The sequence below is a fragment of the Lissotriton helveticus genome, chromosome 9 (assembly GCF_964261635.1).
Source record: "Lissotriton helveticus chromosome 9, aLisHel1.1, whole genome shotgun sequence".
NCBI lineage: Eukaryota > Metazoa > Chordata > Amphibia > Caudata > Salamandridae > Lissotriton > Lissotriton helveticus.
Window position 1 is genome coordinate 277,008,692 of NC_136070.1, and position 23,607 is coordinate 277,032,298.

Consider the following 23,607-nt stretch of genomic DNA (forward strand, 5'->3'; position numbering starts at 1 on the left):
GTAAATGGGTTGCATTGGCACAAAGCACTTTGTGATATGTTGTGGGCTGTAAGAACCACTCCTCATGTCAGTACTGGAGTTGCTGGTAAATTGTCTGGTGTGACTGATGTCAGAGCTGCTGTACAGTCAAAGTATGATACTAGGCCTGGTGCACGTAATTCCCTGGATGTTAAGGTGGGTGATTGGGTGAGATTAAAAAAACGGGTTTTCTCCGTAAAGGTGAATCTCGATTTTCGTTTCCTAAAAGGGTGACTGTGGTAAAGGATCGGGTGGTGGTGTTGATGGATGGAAGGGTATGGAATAAATCTTTCATTTCTATTGTTGCTAAACCTATGGTTGATGAAGTCAACAGAAGACTTGGCGCACGTTCTCCTGCTGTTGGTGTGTTCCAGGACAAAATATTTACCTGTCAAGTTTCATGATTATAATATGCAGTAGTTTGTGGGGTAATGATGTTTCTTTGCTTCCACTCATTGTAATGATGTTTCTTTGCTTCTTTCCATTTTTTTAATGTATCCTTGTTTCTTCTTTTTTCATCTTTCTATTCCTTCCTTTTTGTTTCTTTTATTTTCTCTTCTCTCCCTTCTTTCTTTGTTTACTTTTATGAAGAAGGGGAGGTGTGTTGGGATCTGGTCCTTTAGAACTGGGAACTCTGGTGCAAGAACGTTCCCTGTGTGGAACAAGGAGTGTGGAGTGTTCTGGCATCTGCAGTTGCTGCTGGGGAGTTTCTGTGGCTGGAGCTAATAAAGTATCCTCCAACCAACTACCAGTGTGGAGACTTACTTCATTTCACATGTAAGGGACCTTCCTTCCAAATTGCAAGTCGGTATGGAATGTATCAATGGTTTCTGAATGCAATTCTAGTCGCAAACAACTGATAAGTTACGGTCTCCGAAGTTACTATGGAAACGGATTCACAAAGGGCAAGGGATCCAATATCGTCCCTTTCTCCTTTAGGAATCTGGGTGCCAGCTTCAAGCTGCGTGGGTACTAGTCTAGCAGATCTCTGTTTGCTGTCCATAAGTTTGCCAAAACGAAAACAATTTTTTTAAACAGCTCCAGTTAACTTAGGAATTTTTGCGTCATAAAAAAAATGTTCTGTTCTCCAATGCAGTCAAAGGGGTGGTCTGCTGTCCTTTGCATTGTAGCCAATCTCAGGTGGTTGCAAACTGCTGACTGCTTATTAAAATTAATTAGACTGGGAGTTCTGCAACCCAGCATGATTTCATATCTTGAGAACCATTCTATTAGTATATACATCCGTTCGCAAATTAAAATACTGGATGCAAAAGTCCATGTGCAACTTGCGTCCTTTTTTCCACAAAGGAGATTAGGGTGGGGGGGGGGCAATACTGTGACCCTATGATACTAGTCATAGAGAGGTCCCAAAGAATAACCTGGAAGCACAAGGAAGTAGTTCTGCTAATGAACTGGTCAGCTGGCAAAGGTAGATCATGAATTACAGGCTGCGGATCTCAAACAATATCCAGAAGTATTTCCCGAAAACACCATCTAATCTGGTCTCTGTAAAGGCATTTCTGGATATGGGGGTTAGCCATACTGTGGTAGAGAAATATCCAAAGAACCTGAGGAGGACATTGAAGAGTAATTGTTCTCATCTGAGGGGGATGCTAAAGTATAACTTGGCAGTGGTCAAACTGGAGAGGACCAGTGTAGAGAGGAGACGTACAATAGACTTCGCTTTCATGTAGAATGTATAAAATTGAATGACTTGACTGATCCTGAGAAAACTTTGGTGAGTGGCCCCCAAATCCTATTTATGATAAGTATAAAATGACAGACCTTAATGTTAGTGCACTAGTATCTGAAGTAGGCTTAAAGGCGGAATGCTTTAATTTATCCTAATTAATAAGTTATACTTAGAATCAAAGTTAGGTGCTACATTTTCGGTCCAGCTATAATGTGTGCTGGCTGACTCCAGATAATTCTGGCTTGCTTCATTACTTCCTCTTAATAGATGTGTCTTGCAGCTCTGGGGCCTTTACTCTGGCCTTGTAGCTGGTGCTTGCAAATACCATTGGTACTCGAAAGCATGATTGCGGCACAGACAACAGCTCTGCCATAGGGAAGGCTGTCTTCCAGTTCCATTAAGTAGAGTGAGAGAACGCAGAGGATAGCAGGCAGGACTTTTGTATATCTTTGGGACGGAGCACTAAGAGGACAGCTATACGCGTTAGCGATGATACTGACGATCGCAGTTGGCACCGGGACACGTGACCCGTTGGCGCGTGATCCCCTGAATACTGGGTTGCAGGTACGAGGGATGACAGCAAGCACTCGGTCCGGTGTGAGTCACAAGTGAGTTGAATACTGGTTACCCTGACAGCCCTGATGAAGTTACATAAATAAGCGGCAACAAAACATGTCAGCTTTTGGCTTGTGAAAATGGCTTAAATTAAACCATTTTTTAAGTCAGGACGCTCACGGCATCAAATAAAATTACACTTAGCAAGTGAGTGGTACCTCGTTTTAAATTTGAGAATTGCATTTCTTTACTCACGGGGACCAGCGGGCACTTTAGTGACACAAGCACTGACAGTGCATTTACACAAGTTTTTTCACTATTTCTTTCCCTTTCCTTACCTATGAGAACTCTATGAAGCAGCACGTTCTTTTGTTTTTGGGTAAGAAAGTTACAGATGATGATAAGTGGGTGAGCTAGTGAGTACCAACCAGCAAGCCCCCCTTGGTGTTACTACCGTGAGGTACTTTATTCCTTTTCTCACATTTTTACACTAATTTTGTGCGGACACACAAATCTTTCTTTCATATGAGATGTGGTGTATTGACATTTTTCTTTTGAAATTGAACAATTAGACACTAGGCTATTGGTAATGTGCCTTGCTTTGGAGGAAGTTTTGAAATGTTCTACAAACTCCTCAGTTGTCTTTTGAATATATTCAGTTGTTCAGAATTGGTCAGGTCCACTTGTGTTTGTAGACTGTTGAGTGGGGGGCGACCTGACTATATACCCCCTTATGCTCCTTTTGTGTTTAAGGACATTTGTATTTGATATGAGTCATGTTAGACCTGGCTTTTCAGCAGGTTTATCCCCCGACATTTTGCATTTTGGCTTCCTGTTTCTGACCTGTTTTTGTTGGTTTTATGACTCTGGGCACTTTATCACTGCTGATTATTGCTAAAGTACATATGCTCTCCATGTAAATTGTGTTTATGGTTTAGAGTTTCCATGATTGACTTATTTGAGTTACTATTAAACCCCTAGTAGAGTGCACTATGTGTGCCCAGGGCCTGTAAGTCAAACACTGCTAGTGGGCCTGCAGCACTGATTGTGCCACCCACGTAAGCAGGCTTTTAAAAGGGTCTCAGACCTGCCACTGCAGTGTCTGCACACAGTTTTCACTGTCATGTCAACCTGGCAAGTGCACCCACTTGCCAGGCCATACCCTTCCCTTTTCTTACATGCAAGACACCCTAATGCAGGCCCAACGTACCCCTGTGGGCAGGGTGCAGTGTATGTGACAGGTAGGACATGTACTGGTGTGTGTGACATGTTGTGATAGTGAAATATCGTGTATTTTGTTTTTCGCTATGGAAAGGCTATCTGTCCCATGGTATAGAATGGGGGCTTATTTATAACATCTTATAAGTATAACTTCCGATTGGGACCAGGTAGGAAGAGGGAATTTAGTATGGCTGAACTCAGAATATAAAAATGCATCTTTAAGTAAAGATGACTTTTATATTGTGTGTATGAAAATACCACTTTTAGAAAGTGGGTATGTTCTTGCTTAGTCATCCTGAGTGCTGGTTTGTGGATTGACTGTCTGACTTGGAGTGACAGGGGCTGGGGATGTGCATTCTCTCAGACAGCCACTGGGGGCGTTGAGGTGTATCCTGCCTTTCCTGAATTAGTCATGGCTGGGCTGAATAGACCTTGGCTGCATTTAGATTAGTGGAAGGAGATTTCCCTGCAGATGAATAGACCAGGTCTGCCTTACACAATAACATTAACTAATTGGGAGGATGAGGGTCTGAGGGACGGTTTTACGACCTAACAATGCTACTATCCCTAGGAACAGTCACTACAACAACAGGTAGCAAGGGGTCAGCACCAATGCACACTGAGTTCAAATCCTACGTGGTGAAATAGAGGGAAAAGAAAGGGGTAGAACTACTATAGTGTTGTGATAAATACACATAGGGTCTCTCATCTCTGTGGAAAGATTCCCATCAGTCACCACTCGGATCCACCCTTCATCATCTGGGATCCTTCTTCACCGAAGGTAGATTATGAGACCCACTGTGGATTGGCAGATGTTATGGAGCCTAATCCTACAAGTGGTGCCCAGTGTGAGGAGACCAAATGATGTATAGTGTGGTGACTGAAAGCAGTGCTCAAACTAAAGTGCAAAGTGAAGTTGTGAAAAAAACTGTAAAAATCTTTTACATGCCACAAACTGACCTCCCGATAGAGTATTCTGAGCTTGGTTATAGTCGATACACGAAGCATGAGCTTTAGTAACCATAAGTATCTGCCCACCTGGTTATCAGTGCTGATACATAAAATCCATATAACGGTCACCAGCAGATGAATGTGGGTAAACCCCATGGATTGACTTCATTATAAAGTGGTAGCACTGTATGAACATCTAACAGTGCACTTTTCAAATTTAGTTTGGACCTAATGGTTTTTGTTGGAGGCGAGTGACGCCTTGTGTGTCCTAATTTTCTTTTTATGTGTTTGTTTCGCTACTTAGAGTGGTGCCCTGTTTTACCTGCGCTGTAGCCAGGTGAGGTGGGACTTTTTTCTCCTGCCGACTTGGTAAGTGAGCAGCTACAATACGTGTGCTTGTAGACGGATGTGGATGATATTTACATACAAGACACCACACTTCTGTCATGAAATGAGATCATCTTGAGAGATCACACTGTGTTAGGAAGATGTGTTTCAATACAATGTTCTGTATCCAATTTTGTATGTACTTTTGTTTTTTCCTACATGTGTGTCTCGTTGGGAATGGATCCACTACCTGGTTTGAACTATACAGTCAGGAGAAGGATTGTATCACTAAAAAGCAGGTGATATTTTATCTTTTCTTCACTTTTTTCTTCACAAGCAGTAGCGTTAATGGTCCTGAGGAAGCAGCTAGATACCACGTGGATCTAATTAGTCTGCAGAAACATGTCGACCTTACATCCATATTAGTGGTTATTTGTTTACACCACTACGCACTTTTTTACTTTAGGATTGAAGAGAATCCCATTAAACTATTTTTTCTCTTCCCTACCTAATTTTACAGTTTTTTTCACAACTTCACTTTGCACTTTAGTTTGAGCACTGCTTTCAGTCACCACACTATACATCATTTGGTCTCCTCTAACTGGGCACCACTTGTAGGATTAGGCTCCATAACATCTGCCAATCCACAGTGGGTCTCATAATCTACCTTCGGTGCAGAAGGATCCCAGATGATGAAGGGTGGATCCGAGTGGTGACTGATGGGAATCTTTCCACAGAGATGAGAGACCCTATGTGTATTTATCACAACACTATAGTAGTTCTACCCCTTTCTTTTCCCTCTATTTCACCACGTAGGATTTGAACTTAGTGTGCATTGGTGCTGACCCCTTGCTACCTGTTGTTGTAGTGACTGCCTTACACAATGCCATCCACACCTCCTACCAGGAAGCTGCGACAGAGAGGACAGAACTGGTTTGGACTGAGCACAGAGCGTTGCTGCCACAAGAGAACAAAGAGAAATTGAGTATAAATATTGGGGCCAGATCCCTGAACGTTAGATTCCTTCTGGACTCAAGAGGAACCTCTGCCAAGGAGAAAAGCTGGGAAAGCAGATGGAGAAGTACTGCCCCTGTGCTGTGTGCTGTGTGGGGTTGGCCTTCAGTGGCTGTTTCTGCCAAGGAGATGACAAAGACTGAACTGTGCTGTGTAACCTGCTTGAAGAAGCTCTCCAAGGGCTTGGTGTAGAGCTTGCCTCCTGTTCTGAAGTCTTAGGGACAGAAAGACTTCATTTCCTCTGTCCTCCTGCAGCTGCCACAGAGGGAAATTGCAACACCGACGAGCAACGCTGCAACCCGTAACGAAGCCGCGGGCACCGCTCGTAAAGTGCATGACGCACTGCCCTGACTGCACCGCAGTGTCGACCTCACCGATGCCGGTGCTTCATTATCGCGGAGCTGATACCTGATGTGGGTGACCTCCCGAGTCCATCGACCCAGCATCGACGTAAGTAACCGATGCCTTGACGCCACCGCGACGTCACCTTCCCTGCATCGCAGGAAGGAACCAACGCCTCACCTCCCCTGTGGTCGTAAGGAACCGCCAGGCGCCAACAAAGCATCACCTCCCTTACGCTGTGCACGTCTTTGTTTTCACCGTTGTACCAAGGTAGTGTACTTTGGGGTCTGTGTGACTCCCTGACCGACGCCGCGCACCATGTGCTTGGCGCCGTACTTTGAGATTTTCATCTGTCACATCATCAAAATAGCCCCAGCTGGAGCAATTTGTTGCTATAAGCTTTCTTTTTGTGAATAATCTGTTTTTGATGATATCTTGATATATGTATTGTGGATTTTTGTTGTTTTGGTCTTGTTTGGTTTAGATTAAGATTTCCTATTTTACTAAACTAGTGTGGTGTCCATTTGTAGTGTTTTCACTGTGTTACTATATGTGTGCACAAATGCTTCACACACTGCATCTGAGATATGCCTGTCTGCTTGTGCCAAGCTACCAAGGGGGTGTGCAGGGGTTGTCTAAGGGCATAACTCCCTTACCCTGACTAGAAGCAGAGTTGCAAACCATTGCCAACTAGCGACCCCCATTTCTAACAAGTCACTTTAACGCTTTTCTCTAAATTAGGCCCACAGTGCTTTTCTAATGTTTTTCATTATTTAGTGTTAAGTTTTTTACCACCAAGTGAGACATTCTTGCTGTGTTTTAAGTGGTCAGTGAAAGACCCATGTTTATCTTGTGATATTCCAAGTACTTACCAAGACCATAAGATCTGAATCTTTCTTGACCAGAAACTACTCCATCAAGTGTAAATGCTAATTACATAGAAGGATTCACAAATATGTCTTGCATTAATGCCTACCTGCTGCATGACACTGATAGATCAGTCACTTTTGCTGAGGGTTCAACGTGCACATGTGGCTTCTATAGAAAATGGCTGCTGCTTGTCTTTATGTGATCAGCTGCGCCCATATAATCACTGTTCTACATGCTTGTACTCTTAAAGGAGCTATCCAGTGGATGATGACACAATAGGATCTCAAAACACCATCTGACATCATCAAACAAACGTTCTAGATTGCCTATTGTTGCTGTTTGTTAGCGATGAATGACTGGGCAAAGACAACTGTTTTTTTAAAATCTTTACTGGATGGCCCCATTGATGTATTCCTCTTTGCGAATCTGTACATCACTTATGCTGTTTACAATTGCGTTCACAATTCATGGCTTCTTGAGAGATTCTCAGTTTAAAGGACACTCCTTTTCAGATACCCACTATCTCAGCATCTTGTTATTTTGCAGCTCACTCTTGTACCTTGATGACCTCTTTTCCTTCACTCCCTTCCACATTTCTACGGTCGCCATCTTGATGTGCTTCTTTTCTGGTGCAGTATTAGTATATGTGAAGGCAGCTCCAGAGCATGTTTTAAATGTGGGCATTATTCAACGCGGGTTGTGGGAAGTGATCTCTGACGCCACAAGCACTGTAGTCAATCGTTTTCCATTCTCCTTGGCAGCTCAGATTCCTTGTCCAGGACTTTACTGTGGGTAGGATTTCCTGATGCATTAGTATTTAGAGCGGAGCTCAGGTGTCGTGCCTGGTATGTGTATTCATGGGGAAGAGTTATGGCTTAGCAGTTAGAGCTGCTGACTTCGGGACTGGGGCACCAGGCTTGTATCCTTACCTAAGCTCAACCTCATGGGATTCTGGGCAAATCACTTAATCTTCCAGTCTGTAAAAAATGTGTAAAGTAATCCGGTCCTCTTGTAAAGTGCTCTAATGCTCTCAGGGTCACGTTCACCCTATGCAAAGCTGCAAAAATAAAACATCTCATCTTCTGACACATTGCTGGTGTCCTAAAGCCAGATGTGCCCCTACAAACAATGAGGATAACCATGAGGTAGGGGGGCAAATGGCTGACATAGTTGAAACAAGAATTACAAGCTCGCCTTCAAGGAAGCTTTTCTGCTGGCTAGACTCTATAAAATACAGTTCCAAATTAGATAATCCTCCTCCTAACCCCACTCACCCTATAGGTCATAACCAGTTTCTCATCTCAGCCAGTGTGGGAGCTGATCCTCGGAGTGCCGCTCTGCATGGAATGCAGCCTATGCACTCCCTCGGCGGAAAGGTTCCAGAGATCGACATACATTGTTACCCCTGGACCTCCTGATGCGTTTTCTGTTGAGTCCAGTAAATGTACTGAATGATCAGGCAAAACTACTTTATGATTTGAATTCTATACATTAACCTGAGCTGTCCAACATTTGGGAAAAGACAACTAATTTTGTATGATTTTTTCTAGATTCAGTCTGGAACTCCAGATGTTGTTTGAGACATAGAAGGACACTCACTCCAAGGGAGTAGAAATGCTAATTGGGGCTAAGAAAGTAGGAGCTTGAAAATCATATAGTACATTGCAAACAAGTCATTGACTTTACCACAGTTCAACACAGCAGACCATAGGTCTCAGTTAGTAGGCATTTGAATGTAGTTGACCTTAAGGTATAGGGCAATGTTGCTTATATATATGATATGACGGAGTGATTGACTTTTAAAGATCCCGCTACCGTCCACAATTTATAGTTACTGCGAGAAATAACCCAGGGTCTCCATGGGCCTCAAATGCGATCATGTTCTTTTTAGTACATGGGAAAAGATTCAAGGGGTAAACATTAAGAGACAGGAAGGCAGGCGGGATGAGATCCAACTTTCTGATGCTAGAGACTTGATGGGCTGAGATAGAGTGCACAACAGTGAGTAGGGCAATTCGAAATCTCACGCAAGATACGCAAAGCTTGTACACAGCATCTAAGGTAAGATTTTGGTGGGAAGCCTCGGATGGTCTGTAGTAGTTTTAAGTGTTGGTAGCCATTGTCTTGAGTTGGGAGTCAGGGATGTGTTTAGCATGAATCCGAGTGTCTGCAGTAATGACAGAAATTTGGAAACCGTCCCGTGGCTTTTACTTGGTGATCCATTGAAAAGGAAGTTTCTGATTATGGTTCTGGGAGGGGAGAATAGATGCAGTCCTACGGGAGGGTTTAGTTTCACCTTCATTTGTTTCATTTGCAATCAATCAGCTAGCCGAGAGGTGTGTAAGTGTTTGGACGGTCATCAGAAGCACAAGTTAAAGAAGCAGCTTTCAAGAGTATCGAGTACAGTTGTAACATAAAGGAGGCTGCTTTTATTGGCTAAAGGAAGGCTGCTTTTATTGCAAGAGAACGGCACCCTTCCTTCACAGCTGTGACAGGGCCACGAATCAAATCCTGCTTATGAGTAAAGAGCTCCTTTCTGCAAGAACTCAGTTTAACTTGGGGAAGGGCAGGTCGTTCCCTTACAGAGAAAACCTACAGTGGTAACATAGAAAACTGAACCGGGCAGCTTCCTGCTGGAGAAGAAGACGGTGCATTTCTAAATAGGGGCCGGGCAAGGATCAGCACCAGGCCCGGCTCCAGGAATTTTTAATTGGGTGGGCCAAGGACTCATTTGGGTGGGCCACTGCGGGCTCGATTTGTCGCATATATGTCTAGGCAGGCCTGCTTCAGGGCCCTCCTTTACCTCTTCTTAGTCTTACAAGGCCCAGTAAAACTCACTCTTTTCCAAATCTCTTTTTAATGTTATCACTCACAAAAAGTGTTTTTTCCATGTAATGTTCCTTTGATGGGAAGAGGAGGTTTCTGAGGTGGGAGCATCAGGCAAGTGACACTTCTCTGGCTCCCTCTGTGTGAGCCTTCAGGGAGAATCCCTCTTCATTACTACCTCCACCTGACCACGGACTCTTCAACGCACTCCCTTACAAGCTTGATTAGCCACTATTCCTCTCCAGTGCACCTTATCTCAAAGATGACCTTGGGCCCCGCCCCATGTCAGGCACCATCTCCCGGTAAAAACATTAGTAAAATCACCTTCATACTTAAAACATTGAATAGAGCAATAAATCTAGTTAGCACGCACTTTAAAGTATGTTCCACAGTGGCCCTTATGGCCCGACTGCTAATTAAATAAACAAAAACAGAAAGGCCATGACAGGGCCGGCTTCAGCGCTGATGCAAAAGTCTTTTTTGGCGCTGCACCAAAAACCTCTTTCTCCATAAATACCTTTACTACCACCTTGCAACAGTGTACCTCATCCGTCAATGCCCCCCTATTGACCTCTTCCTCGGATTCCCTCACTGCCACACGCCACAAGTGCCCCTCATCTCCCCATAGCCCCTCCCCTTTATGACCTCCTCCTCGGATTCCCTCACTGCCACCCTCCCCCAGTGCCCCTCGTCTCTCTGTAGCCCCTCCCCCTCATGACCTCCTCATCAGACTCCCTCAATACCACCATCTACCGGTGCCCCTCATCTCTCCCTAGCTCCCCCTCCACCCCATGACCTCCTCTTCGGATTCCCTCACTGCCACCCTCCACCAGCGCCCCTCATCTCTCTGTAGCCCATCCCCCTCATGACCTCCTCCTTAGACTCCCTCACTACCACCCTCTACCAGTGCCCCTCATCTCTCCCTAGCTTCCCCCTCCACCCCATGACCTCTTCCTCGGATTCCCTCACTGTCATCCTCCAACAGTGCCCCTCATCGCTCCATAGACCCTCCCACTACCTCCTCCTCGGATTCCCTCACTGGCACCCTCCACCAGCGCCCCTCATGTTTACGTATCCCCTCCCTCATATGCATTTAATTTGTTGTATAACGCTGCTCATATCAATGTAGTGTGTGTCAGTACTTTACACCACGTACACATTATACAGAGACAATGAATCATGCAAGTATGTAAATCAGTCTACAGGGAATGTCACATAAACCAATGAGGATTACAAGGTGTAGGAATCATAGGTCATCCATTCTGGTGTAGTATATTTTAAAAGGGTTTGGTCTGGGGAAACACAACCTTAGTATTTAAAGAGTATTCCATGGGGGTCAGCTTTACTGATAAAAATGTATATCTGCCCAAACACTCATTTTAGCAACATTAGAATAATGAAAAGACTAGGGAAGTTCTAACTATATCACAAAACAAAAAAAGCGAAGTTCTAATTATACCATTCATGTTTGTTTGCAGCACTTTGGTGGCAGTTCATTGTTCACTGCCTTTTGTTAGGATTGTAACTTCTGATGTAACACAAGGATCTCTTGACAAAGGCAGTAACCCACTGAGCTATCCACATAAAATACAGTGCGTCTGCATTTAAAAAATACTAACAGACAAACGATTGCTCTAAAGCAGAATCATTAATCACCAACTTTATCTGGGCATTGCCATTTTGTACTGTTTTATTGTTGACCAGCATCGGCTATGATGAAATGATAAAAACTGTTTAAATGAAGCACATACGAAGTATGCGTCCTGCTGGGCCTGTGCAGATTTTAAAAAGATTTTTTTTTGTAACACATTCTCTTACCTACTCCATTAGTCATATTTTGTGTCACAGCCTTATGTGATAAGCAGCTGCAGGGGTCAGGGGTGACTAGGAATAAACAGACCACTTTTCCGCTGCGCTGCATAGAAAAAGAAATATCAACGCAGCAGGACAGTAGGCAAAGGTTACCAAAGGTTACCGTTGTCAAAAAAAGGATTTGTCCCCTTTCACCATGCAGAGATGAAGGGGTGAAAAAAGTAAACAAAGCCTAGTTAACATGTTAATGGTCTTTTAAAGACCTGTTAAGTACTTTGGTGCGGCTGCGATAATCTTAAACTGTCTGTGTGTGTGTGCGCGCCCGGGAAGCTGTCTCCCCGGGCTGACACACACGACCTGTGCGTTGCACGCCTGCCTTCAAGCCCTCACTGCGAGGGCCAAGGCTCCTGTTTGGGTGGGCCAGGCTCATCTTTGGGTGGGCCGGGCCCACCCGGCCCACCCGCTAGAACCGGGCCTGATCAGCACACTGTACTTAGTGAGGGACGCGTATTCTCTTCTCACACACATGTAAGTGAAGGGGGATCTTGGAAATGGGGCAGGCATCACTCTTTCTCATACTTAGGAAAATGAAGAGGAGGACTCAAATAGGGCGCATGTGCACCCCTCCACCCCTTGCCCCCAGTAAACCGAAAAGTTAAACTTATAGATGGTGTATGCATGGTCCTATTTCAAATTCAGGAAAGAGAAAAAAGACTCAGGGAGATATGGGTGGAATCTCACCTTTTCGCACAAACACGAAAGAGACCGATATTGCAAGTTTTATAGAGGAAAGTGAACAGTACGTACCACTCAGAGATGTGGCATTCAATCTCATCAATCCCTTTCTTACACACAGGAAAGTGAAGAACGACTTTTACCAATGTGCTAATCATAACCAATTTTCTCACTTGGAAATCTGAAGAGGTGAACTGAGTGATGGGGGAAGGTAGCTCTCCTTCTCAAAGACTGGAATTAAAAGAGGTGCATTTAGTGATGGGGCTGGTTTTCCCCCCTTCTGTCTCAAACTCATGCATGCGGAAGCCGGGAGAGCAAGCAGCGCTTTTTTAAAATTATCATTGTCACTGTAATCTGTGTTTTTAAAAACTGAAACTCACCAGGGCACTTGAGCACCAGACTTTTGCACAGGTAGCCGACCTTAACGCTACCAAACAGCCTTAGCCCTGACTGATCCTCCCGACGCCAGCAGCGCGAGGACTTAGGCCACGCCCCCTTTTAGGCCACGCCCCCAGCGACGAGTACAAGACGCTGAATGCAAGCGCCCTGTACTGGAAATTGACCTTCACTCCCGAGGCGGAAGCCGTGAGAGCAAGCAGCGCTTTTTTAAAATTATCATTGTCACTGTAATCTGTGTTTTTAAAAACTGAAACTCACCAGGGCACTTGAGCACCAGACTTTTGCACAGGTAGCCGACCTTAACGCTACCAAACAGCCTTAGCCCTGACTGATCCTCCCGACGACAGCAGCGCGAGGACTTAGGCCACGCCCCCTTTTTAGGCTACGCCCCCAGCGACGAGTACAAGACGCTGAATGCGAGCGCCCTGTACTGGAAATTGACCTTCACTCCTGAGGCGGAAGCCGGGAGAGCAAGCAGCGCTTTTTTTAAATTATCATTGTCACTGTAATCTGTGTTTTTAAAAACTGAAACTCACCAGGGCACTTGAGCACCAGACTTTTACACAGGTAGCCGACCTTAACGCTACCAAACAGCCTTAGCCCTGACTGATCCTCCCGACGCCAACAGCGCGAGGACTTAGGCCATGCCCCCTTTTTGGGCCACGCCCCCTGACCTCCTCCCCAGCAGCCATTTATCATGTGCACTGGCCAGAGGTGCAGCGGACGAGCACAGCGGGAGCGCCGTTTACGCGCCAAAGGCGCGCCTAAGGCAGGCCCGTCTGCGCCCGTCCGCGCCAGACCGAGCCCAGAGCCCATAACCCCTGCCTCAACCACTCCATCGCCCCTCGGATACACCCAGAAAACACTGCTCGGGTTGAGGAACCTCAGAGTCGCCGCCTGCTGCTGTATTATCACTGTAGAGGAAGGACAGTCTCGCTGTCCGAAGTGCACCTAAAAATTTACCCCTCACATCCCCGCTGAACCACCCTGTCTAGGGATGGCCCTGATTAATTGCAGATCCCTCCCAAAGCACCAGACAGAAATCAACACACTCCTACAGGGCTCGGAAAATTGAAGCACTCTTTCTTACAGAACTGTGAAAACGTACTTTTCTCCATCCACCGGCCCCCTTCCACCACCATCTCAGGGATTCTAGTGTATCGCCCACCAGGTCCCCAACGACGCTTCTGCAACTCCTTATTGGATTCAATCTCCTCCCTCGCATGCCAAACTTCGAACTTCACGGTCTTGGGAGATTTGAACCTCCATTTCGATGACCTATCCAACAAAATAGCCACTGACCTCAAAGCAGATCTTGCTTCTATAAGCCTCCAGCTACAAAGCAATCAACCCACCCATAATAAAGGCCATTTGTTGGACCCCATATTTTCCAATCTTTCTAGACTGGTAATATACTCCCCCATTCCCGTACCATGGTCGGACCACTTCTTAGTCCCCTTTAAACTAAAACTCTCGGCGGAGACACCTGAGAGACCCCCCCCACAAGCACCCTCTCGCCCGTGGAAAAATCTCGACATTAACTCCTGGGCACAAGCACTTTCTTCCACCATCCCAGTGCCTGACCCAGATCCCTCAAAAGCAGTTGTCCAAATCCAAGAGTGGATCACCCAATCCCTTGACGACATCCTGCCCGTCAAATCCCTTCCCAGCAGAAAGAAAACTGCCAAATCCCCGTGGTTCACCCAAGAACTACGCAACCTCAGGAAGACATGCAAAAAACTCGAGCGCCTATGGAGAAGAAATTGGTCGACGGAAAGCAAAGACCAGTACAGGGCCGCCATCAAGATCTATAAAAACTGCATAAAGACAACGCAAGCATCCTTCTACGAGGAAAAGATATCAGCGGCAGCCAATTCCGTGAAAGAAACGTATCGCATCGTGCGCCTTCTTACCAAAATTCCAGACCCCTCACCCACACCGGACCCATCGGGCAAAAGATGCAACCAGTTGGCCGAGTTCTTCTCGTCGAAAATCGACAAAATTCTCATTTCTCTTCCTGGCCCCAACTCCTTTCAAATCCCAGTCACTCCCCTACCCGGTCCCGAGGCACCACGCCTCCGATCCTTCCCCGAGATCACTACAGAGATATTTCTGTCCACCCTACAAACTATAAAAAGTGGTGCTCCTTCAGACCCAGCGCCCACTAGCAAATTAAAACTAGTCGCCTCTAAGCATGGGCGGATTTTGCGGATTGGCAATCCGCGAATTTGCGTATTTACGGATTCGCAATCCGCGAAGATCCGCGAACTCTAGCGGATTTGCGGATTTTTCCGTTTTTTGTGTTGGCGCGTGTTCGCGCCGATTTTGGGACAAGTTCGCAATTGCGAACTTACTTTTCGGCTTGCAACGGCCGCGACTATGTTGTTTCTACGTCTGGTTTATCATCACATGTTCACAGCACCCTCTGTTTCACCACTGCCACCCTCTGGGACACCCATGCCACCCTCTAGTACATCCTCACTGGCACCTATTAGGTTTATTTATCACTGTAGATTATGGTGGTTGAAAAAAGCAAGCACACCTGCCCTTCTTCAACTGCCATCAATTAATTTGTGTTTCATTAATGTGTCAGTAATTTTGAAAGTTCCAGTCTGGCTGGCACCTGCTTCCTTCCTTATCTGTAATTTGCTTTTTGTTGCAGTGAAATTTTTTTTTCACAGGACCTTTATGGTGCTATTCTATGAGCCTGCTGTTTGGGTCATAGCAGGGTCATAGAATAGTTGCAAACTCTGGAGGGGCCCATCAGGAAGCACTACCTTGAATGTTACTAATGTTAAGTTTGAACTTTTGCACCTGCTCATTGCTTTCAGTTTAGCTAAAATCGTTTTTTCTGCAATTTCGCGCGTTTTTTGGGGCGCGAATCCGTGCGAGATCGATTTCGGAAGCCGCGAATACGTGCGAATATAAAATTGTTTTTGTTGCGACGTGTATGTTCGCGTGATCTTGCGCGTGTTCGCGAGGCGCTTCTAGCTATACGTTTGCCAAGTTACCCTATCGGTCGTACACGGGCGCGGCCATCTTGTTGGCGTGACGTAATTCCGTTTCCGCCCGCTATGTGTAATCTCGCAAAGTGTGCTGCTCGCTAGTACAATTTCGCGCGTACTCGCAAGGAAAATCTCGCGCGAACTTACCCACGCGGTCGTGAACGGGCGCGGCCATCTTGTTTCTCATTCATTGCTATGGTTCTGGGCATGCTTTCTCTATCCTCTCTCAATCTCTGCCATCCTTTGCTTGTTTGAAGTTTTTTTGATCTAATTTTACTTATTATCTAACCCTCTATTTTTCTAGCTCTATATTTTTGTGTTTTCTGCAGCTTTTAGTTACTTTTAAACTACTTTTTTAAACTCTTTTCTTTTCTTCTTCACTATTCTATTTCTTCTTTATCATTTAAGTTTATTTCTGCCCAGACCATGGTAAAGGGAGCCGGGAAGCACCCTGAGAAGGGGAAGGGTCCCGCACCCCGTGCCCGGCTCCCGTGCGGGCGTTTAAGGGGGGAGCAAGTGGTCCCGAGGGAGATCTTCAGCGCGGAGGAAGTGGCGGCACTGATCTTCCACGTCCAGCGCCGCCTCCCCAAGACGATCCTGGGAGGCGGCAAGATCGCGACCGGCTATGGCATCCGGGAGCGTCGCAAGCGGTGGGAGAAGGTGTGCCGGGCCATGTACAAGATCTCTGGGGTCCGGCGCACATATAACCAGGCCACCCACCGCTGGACCGATGTCATGGATCGGGAGCGGGACTTGCTGGACGCGCTCGGCGTAGAGGTCCCCGGGCTTGGTGAGTAGTAGTAGTAGTACATTTACTACTCTGTTTTATCCTGCTCTGTTATTTGCAAATCTTTGTTCTTTACCAAGAGCAATAATGCTGCCGATTACATTGAGGTAAATTATATTTCAAAATCTTCTATGCATTTCAGGTGCACTGCTCTCCTTCTCAGTAGCCTTGCTTGCTACTATGCTTCTTTGTTTTGTATGTTGTGTTCAGAAGCATTTCATTGGCCTGAGAAATTATGTATGAGTGTACTGTAAAGAAAAGAACTGCGTAATGCTAGACAGTAAGGGTCATATTTTCAATTACCGGCGCATCCCTGCAAAGTAGCAGGGATGCGGCAGTAATTGTGTGCCATGCCACCACCACCCATTGGCCCAAAACGTCACAGAAGCCTTACGCATCTGTGCCGTAAAGGCAGCGCATTGCTGGAGTTGCGTGCCAACGATGGCGCAGCTCCAGCAATGCTCTGGGGTACCCTATCTCCCCAATGCTGCATCAAGCCGTACGTCGGCTTCAAGCGCGCAGGGTTTGAGTCATGCATCATTGTCCTAAAAGTGACTGATTGACATCTTGTAGATTTCCCTCAGCCACTTTTAGGATTCGTTCCTGCGCAGGTACGCCCTCCCTTGCGCCGGAACGCCCCCTGATGGCGCAGGGCTTTACAACGTGATGCATCGCCCATATGCCCATATGTTTTTTTTTTTTTAATATATACGCCGCACCAACACCATGGCGAGTCTTTTGTTCTGCCGCTGCGTCAGAAAAGGCACGCAACAATGGAGGAAAATCAGCCGCAACTTCCGCAAGGGACTTATAAATCAGCCCCAACAGACTGAAGTCCAGTCCTTCCTTTAGACAGTCACATGGCTATCAGAAGAAATAGTGGCGGTGGTGGCGGGTGGATTGATAGTTTGAGTATTCACTGATCTGCAAGCAGGATGGACTTTGTCTGTCACGTGTTGCGCACTGCTGCCTGCAGTGCCAGGCCTAGGCAAACCTCTTTAGTAGTCTGTTTATTGAGTTACATAGGAACTTTCTAAGTCAACGTTCCGCAAATCAGGCAATACGAATAACGTAGTATACCACATGAGATAGATCCCGTGGAATAGTTGTCTATCTATTTGCTATTTTTCCAAAATATGTTGTTATTGTTCTTTTGAAATGTTTGATTTGGTTGAAAAATCTCATCCATGTTTTCTGGTTTTTCTTTCTTTCATGTTGTACATCAGCTCCCCCCAAGGGCAAGAGGACACAGGAGGAGGGTGCTGAGGATGCAGGCCAGGATCGGGCAGGCGAGGGCTCCTTTGCTGGCCCCAGTAAGTTTACATTTTAATAAACAGTACATATTTTTTCCTAGCGTTCCTCATTCGATTTTTTCTAAATCGTCTTTGATCTTCTTGTAGACTGGATATAAATTCTTATCCTGCCTCGAATATGACTCCCTGTGGTATTACTAGACTATTCTTATTAGTCTGTCTGTGTAGCTAACTAAGATTGGACATTTGGCAATTCCATTGGACTCCCATTATATTCAGCAATACCTCTATGCACTGTCTCCTTACTGACTAGATAGTGTGGCAGAGTCATTCAGCTCCCGAAGTCACCGATTATAGATCCCCAATGATCTCTAGATTATCGTACGCAGGACAAGAGAGTAGTACGGAGTCACAGCACAGTCAAGAAGTGTCAGAGGCACTCATGCTTGCAAAAATTCCAAAACCTTTAGCTCATCCACTCTAGTCTAGAGGAATAAAACCACAGAGTCTATTTAAGTGTAAAAGCTTTATTAAAAGTAAACACATTTATTAAAATCTACTTTGTCATAAAACTATTTAACTGTAAACGGAAAAGTGGTTAGTGCTGACGATTAATTGGACACATTTCTTGTGGTCGAGCCGAACTCTCACCTAGTTTGAACTTGATCCTGGTCGTGTTCTTAGGACTCAGGAGTCAAGCTTCTGTCTGTTAGGAGAAAAAGTGGTGCGTGTTAAAAATCAAAAGCAAGCATTCATCAGTTGTGCATAAAAGTGCAGCAAGACAACAGCCTTCCCTGGAAAATGGGACATTTTTACTATGGAGTAGACAGTCACAAATTATTACATTGTATTCTGTTTTTTTAACATTTCTCCTAGACCAAATATTATATAGTAGTGAGTGGTGTATTCTAACATTCTTAAATGTACTTTGTAGGTGTAACATCTGGTGACGGGGCCAGCGCGGAGGTGGCTGTGTTGGACTTGGACTCGGAGGCCTCTGGGGAGGAGGCGGCGGTAGAAGAGCTGGTGGCCGTTCCTGTGGGGGATCAAACGGTGGTGGCGGAAACAGGTAAGCTATATATTCCTTACTTATTGAGATTGAAGACTGCATAGTGTGCTTTCTGCACGGGTGTATTACAATTACAAATCAACCAGGTAGTAGCCTCCTCGAAATGTACTTCGACTTAGCTGTGAAGTTTTTGGTGAGAAGAATCCCAATAAGTTCTTAGACGAACGTGATGGATGGGATGAACGAAAAGCGAAAGAAGGGTGTAAGTAAGTGGGACGCGAACTTGTATGATGGCTGGCAAAGAAGAACGATATGTGTTTGCTTGGACCCAGAGGTGGCTGGGAAGGAAAGAATATGGTATGGTGCATGGCTGGGTCAATGATGAAGCAAGGATGGGTGGAAGGACAGCAGCCTGGGTGGGTGAAACAGAAACTGTATGTGTGCGTATACTTTGACTGAATGGATGCCTGGAGCATGGTATTCTCTGACTCTTACATAGCACATGTGTATCTAGAGAGAGTAGATGGTCGCCAGGTGAAGTAAGTGTTACCTTGAAGAGCATGTACCACCGCACCCGCACGTCCGTCCCAGTGCAGGGAAGGCAAGGAAAAGAAATTGTAAATGTGTCCAATACTACCATGAATAGTAGCAGTACTTTGTATTGCGTTTGCATTCACAGCATATATCTGGTTATTACGGTGGACACTCCGTACCTCTCTTAATAACTTTAGTTTACTTGTAGTACGTCATTCATGTGTGGGTGTATCACTGTTCCAATATTAAGCAAAGCACCTAAAGTCATCTCATCTGTCATTAAATACGTCCCATGTGAAGTGATAGATAATCAAATTAGTTAGCTTCTTCAGTTTCCTTTTCTAGTACTCATTTGCACTGTAGGGTGAAAGGTAAATTAATTAAGCAGTAGCCCTTGTAACAGAGTATTCTCAGTGCCACCCGTAATAGAAAAGTAATAGCTTCACCACCTGCATGTACTGGACCGGTACAGTAACGCAAGTCTGTCTCCATCATCATGGTGTGCAACTTTTTTTCTCGGGTGCAACTTCACTGTGCTGTGTCCATGTCATTCTGCCGGCTTGCATAAGATAACGTACCCATTTCCCTAAACAAGAGAGAAGAAGAAGAATAAGACTGGTGTACTGTCATAGTCGACTGTAATGGAAGTCCATAGTGGTCGTAGAATTAGTTCATTAAACTACCACTACTGTTAGAGCAAGGATGCAGAAGTGGGAGGTTACATAGATACTGTCCTCAATAGTTATGTACTGTGCTTTCAATTTGCTACTTGTACTCTGTGACCCAACTTTCGGCTCAATCACTTTGTGTTATTAATAAGGAGCATTGGTTACAGACTATGTCTTTCTTTCTTCATATAGTTGCTCCTTCCAAATCAACAACAAGGAGGGAGCAGGCTAGATTGGCCCGGCAACGGAGGCTGGAGGCCACAGTCGCCGAGTATCGGCGGCTGGTGGCCCTGGAGGAGGAGGAGGACACGCAGTCGAGCGGGGCAACATCTTCGACTGTGACCACTGCATCCTCCTCCGTGACTAAGCCAGCGGGACCGAGCCGGGCTAAGAAAGCCGACCGCCACCGCCAAGCAACCGAAATACCAGCTGCCCCCCACAGGAGCTGCAAGGAACGCCAACGCCGCCTACGAGTCCGCATGTCCAACCTGGAGCAGGAGGTCCTGAGGTATAAGAACTTGGTTAAGGGCCTCCGCTCCGAGCTTGCCACCCTCCGCAAGGAGTATGATGCCCATGCCGCATCATGCACCAGCACCAGCACCCTCCAGTAGTGGAGTGTCCCTTGCCCTTTTTTTATAGACTTTTGGGGGGTGGGATTTGGGAGTTGGGATCGTTTTGGGACGTTTCAGAGACAATCGTTGGGGTTAGGGTGGGTGAGGGAGATTATTTTGTTAGGGCTAAATAAATATATTTTTCAACTTTATCTGACCATACCTGTTTTTTACTGCTTTTCAGTTTGGTGGGTGGGGGGCGGGGGTGTAACAGTAACTTTGTTTTCCTGAACAGTCGTAGGACTTTAGTAGTACAACCGTCAATCTCTTGTCTACTCCGAAATAATACTCCATTATACTACCTCCCACCAAACGCTTATCTTACCTGTAATTTGTGTTAGAAATTAGGGCTAGGCCCAGGGCTGGCTCCAGGTGAAATGGGGATTACCGTTGTCAATCCTGGGCGGGTGACATTTCCTCATTGCGGTGGTACTAGTGGTGTGACACAGTGGCAGTTGCATGCCTATGGAAAAAAAGAAAACGAAACCTTGTTTGTACTCCTTACTGTAGCATTACAACGGTTACGGTACGATCGAGAAAATAGCAGGTGACAGTACACTAGAACAGTGCCATAATGTAGCCTAACAAATGGTAAAGTATTGCAAGTATAACTAGTACTTGCGTTGAATTTATTTGACATTGGCTACTACTACTAGAAGATATAGTACTGAAGCTGAGTAAGTCTAGAAGATATCCTCGTATTCCTTCACCAGCCTGTTGCTGCTATCACCTTATCCTCCCCAGCAAGTGTGTGGAATTATTGATGTCATTTTAGTCAGACATCAAGCAAAACAACACAGCCCGGGGGAAGAGGGTTAGGGTTTGTAAAATGGATGGGAATGGGGGTTTCTTTTTGGGTAGGTTTTGTTGAGAGAAGAAAAAAAAAGCAGAGCATGGACAAACAATAATTGAAGATACAGAGTTTACAGACAATCTTTGGTTACTTACAAACTAAAGGTAAGCACATGCAGTCACACTCATAGAATAAAAGACAACAATGGATACTGTATCTGTATTGCGTATGTTGTTGGAGTTGTCCTGTTGAAATTGGTAAGTAAGTTGCATGCAGCAAACAATTCCTCTTATTGGCGGCACTCCTCCATTCCAGCTGACGCTTCGTCCATCAATGTGGTGGTGACCACTGACAGAAGAGACACCCTGTCCACTGCCTGCCTGGCGGATGTTGACTGAAACCCGGCCTGTAATTATTGAACGGAAAACAGGAAGTGCTATTACAATACCACTGATAAATAAATAAAAGGTATGTACGCTGTGTGGTTCAAAAAGTGACACTTTGATTTCCCTAATAGACAGTACAATATTTTTGAAATTGCGTGCTCTGTCTGAGTCACCTTTTTAAGGATCAATAAGTATGGCCAAAATATTATAGCGGATCTTTCCCCTCAAGGTGGGTGTACTACTGTGTTTTAGAACAAAATTTGACCTTCCCAGCAATGCTCCCACCAAGACCCTTACTAAAGCCAGTCGCAAAAATGTAGAAGAACCCAATCATATCTCCAAAAACGATGCCTAGCAGAAAAATGGTTACAAAACGTACTTTGAAAGTAACAGTAGACCCAAATACAGACCGTGGATTGTATTCAAACCACTTGCCTGCAAGCAAAAGTATCCATAGCCAGCATCGCTCCAACAGTGCTCTACAACAACAGAACCGCGTTGCAATAGAACCCCCCTAAACACATGCAATCCTGCTGCTAGGGCTAACCCTAACGAACCCTAACTTACAAAAAGTGCCAAAACTGGTGTTTCCTTATGGATTTTGTCCAACAAACTTCTAGCCGGTATTAGACCTTCCCAGGAATGCCCCAGGCAAGACCCGCCAACCCACCCGCAAAAAAACACCCGACACAACACCACCAAACAGCGAAAAAGCTAAATCTCATACTTACAATGTCTCTCGGCCTTCGGTCCAAACGCGGCGCTGTGCAGCTAGGTCGTCATCATCATCAATCATCATAACTCCTGTTTTCCACCACGGATTTCCTGAAAAGCAAATGCAATCAAGATTAGACTGTCGCAGCAGTGCTTCGACAGAGACCCCGGCCGCAACCCACCCACGAACAGCAGGAAGCCCCCCAAAACGCTACATTGAGCAAGATGTCTGAAGAAATGGCAAAAAAAAGTCTTTTCCTTAAGGATTTTGTCCAAAACACTTCTATCCGGCATTAGACCTTCCCAGGAATGCCCCAGCCAAGACCCGCCAACCCACCCGCAAAAAAACACGCGACAACACCCCCAAACAGCGAAAAAGCTAAATCTCATACTTACAATATCTCTCGGCCTTCGGTCCAAAGTAACGCGCTGTGCAGCTAGGTCATCATCAATCATCATAACTCCTGTTTTCCACCACGGATTTCCTGAAAAGCAAATGCAATCAAGATTAGACTGTCGCAGCAGTGCTTCGACAGAGACCCCGGCCGCAACCCACCCACGAACAGCAGGAAGCCCCCCAAAACGCTACATTGAGCAAGATGTCTGAAGAAATGGCAAAAAAAAGGCTGTTCCTTATGGATTTTGTCCAAAACACTTGTATCCGGTATTAGACCTTCCCAGGAATGCCCCAGGCAAGACCCGCCAACCCACCCGCAAAAAAACACCCGACACAACACCCCCAAACAGCGGAAAAGCTAAATCTCATACTTACAATGTCTCTCGGCCTTCGGTCCAAACGCGGCGCTGTGCAGCTAGGTCGTCATCATCATCAATCATCATAACTCCTGTTTTCCACCACGGATTTCCTGAAAAGCAAATGCAATCAAGATTAGACTGTCGCAGCAGTGCTTCGACAGACACCAAAAATTACACACAAACCCCCGGAACCCCGCCAAAGAGCACCTCAAAGGCAAGCAAGTCAGCAAAAACGGCAAGAAATTTCCACCTCATATTTGGTCCAAAACACTTTTGTCCATTATTAGAGCTTCACAGCAATGGGCCCAAAACCGTCAACTCACCCGCA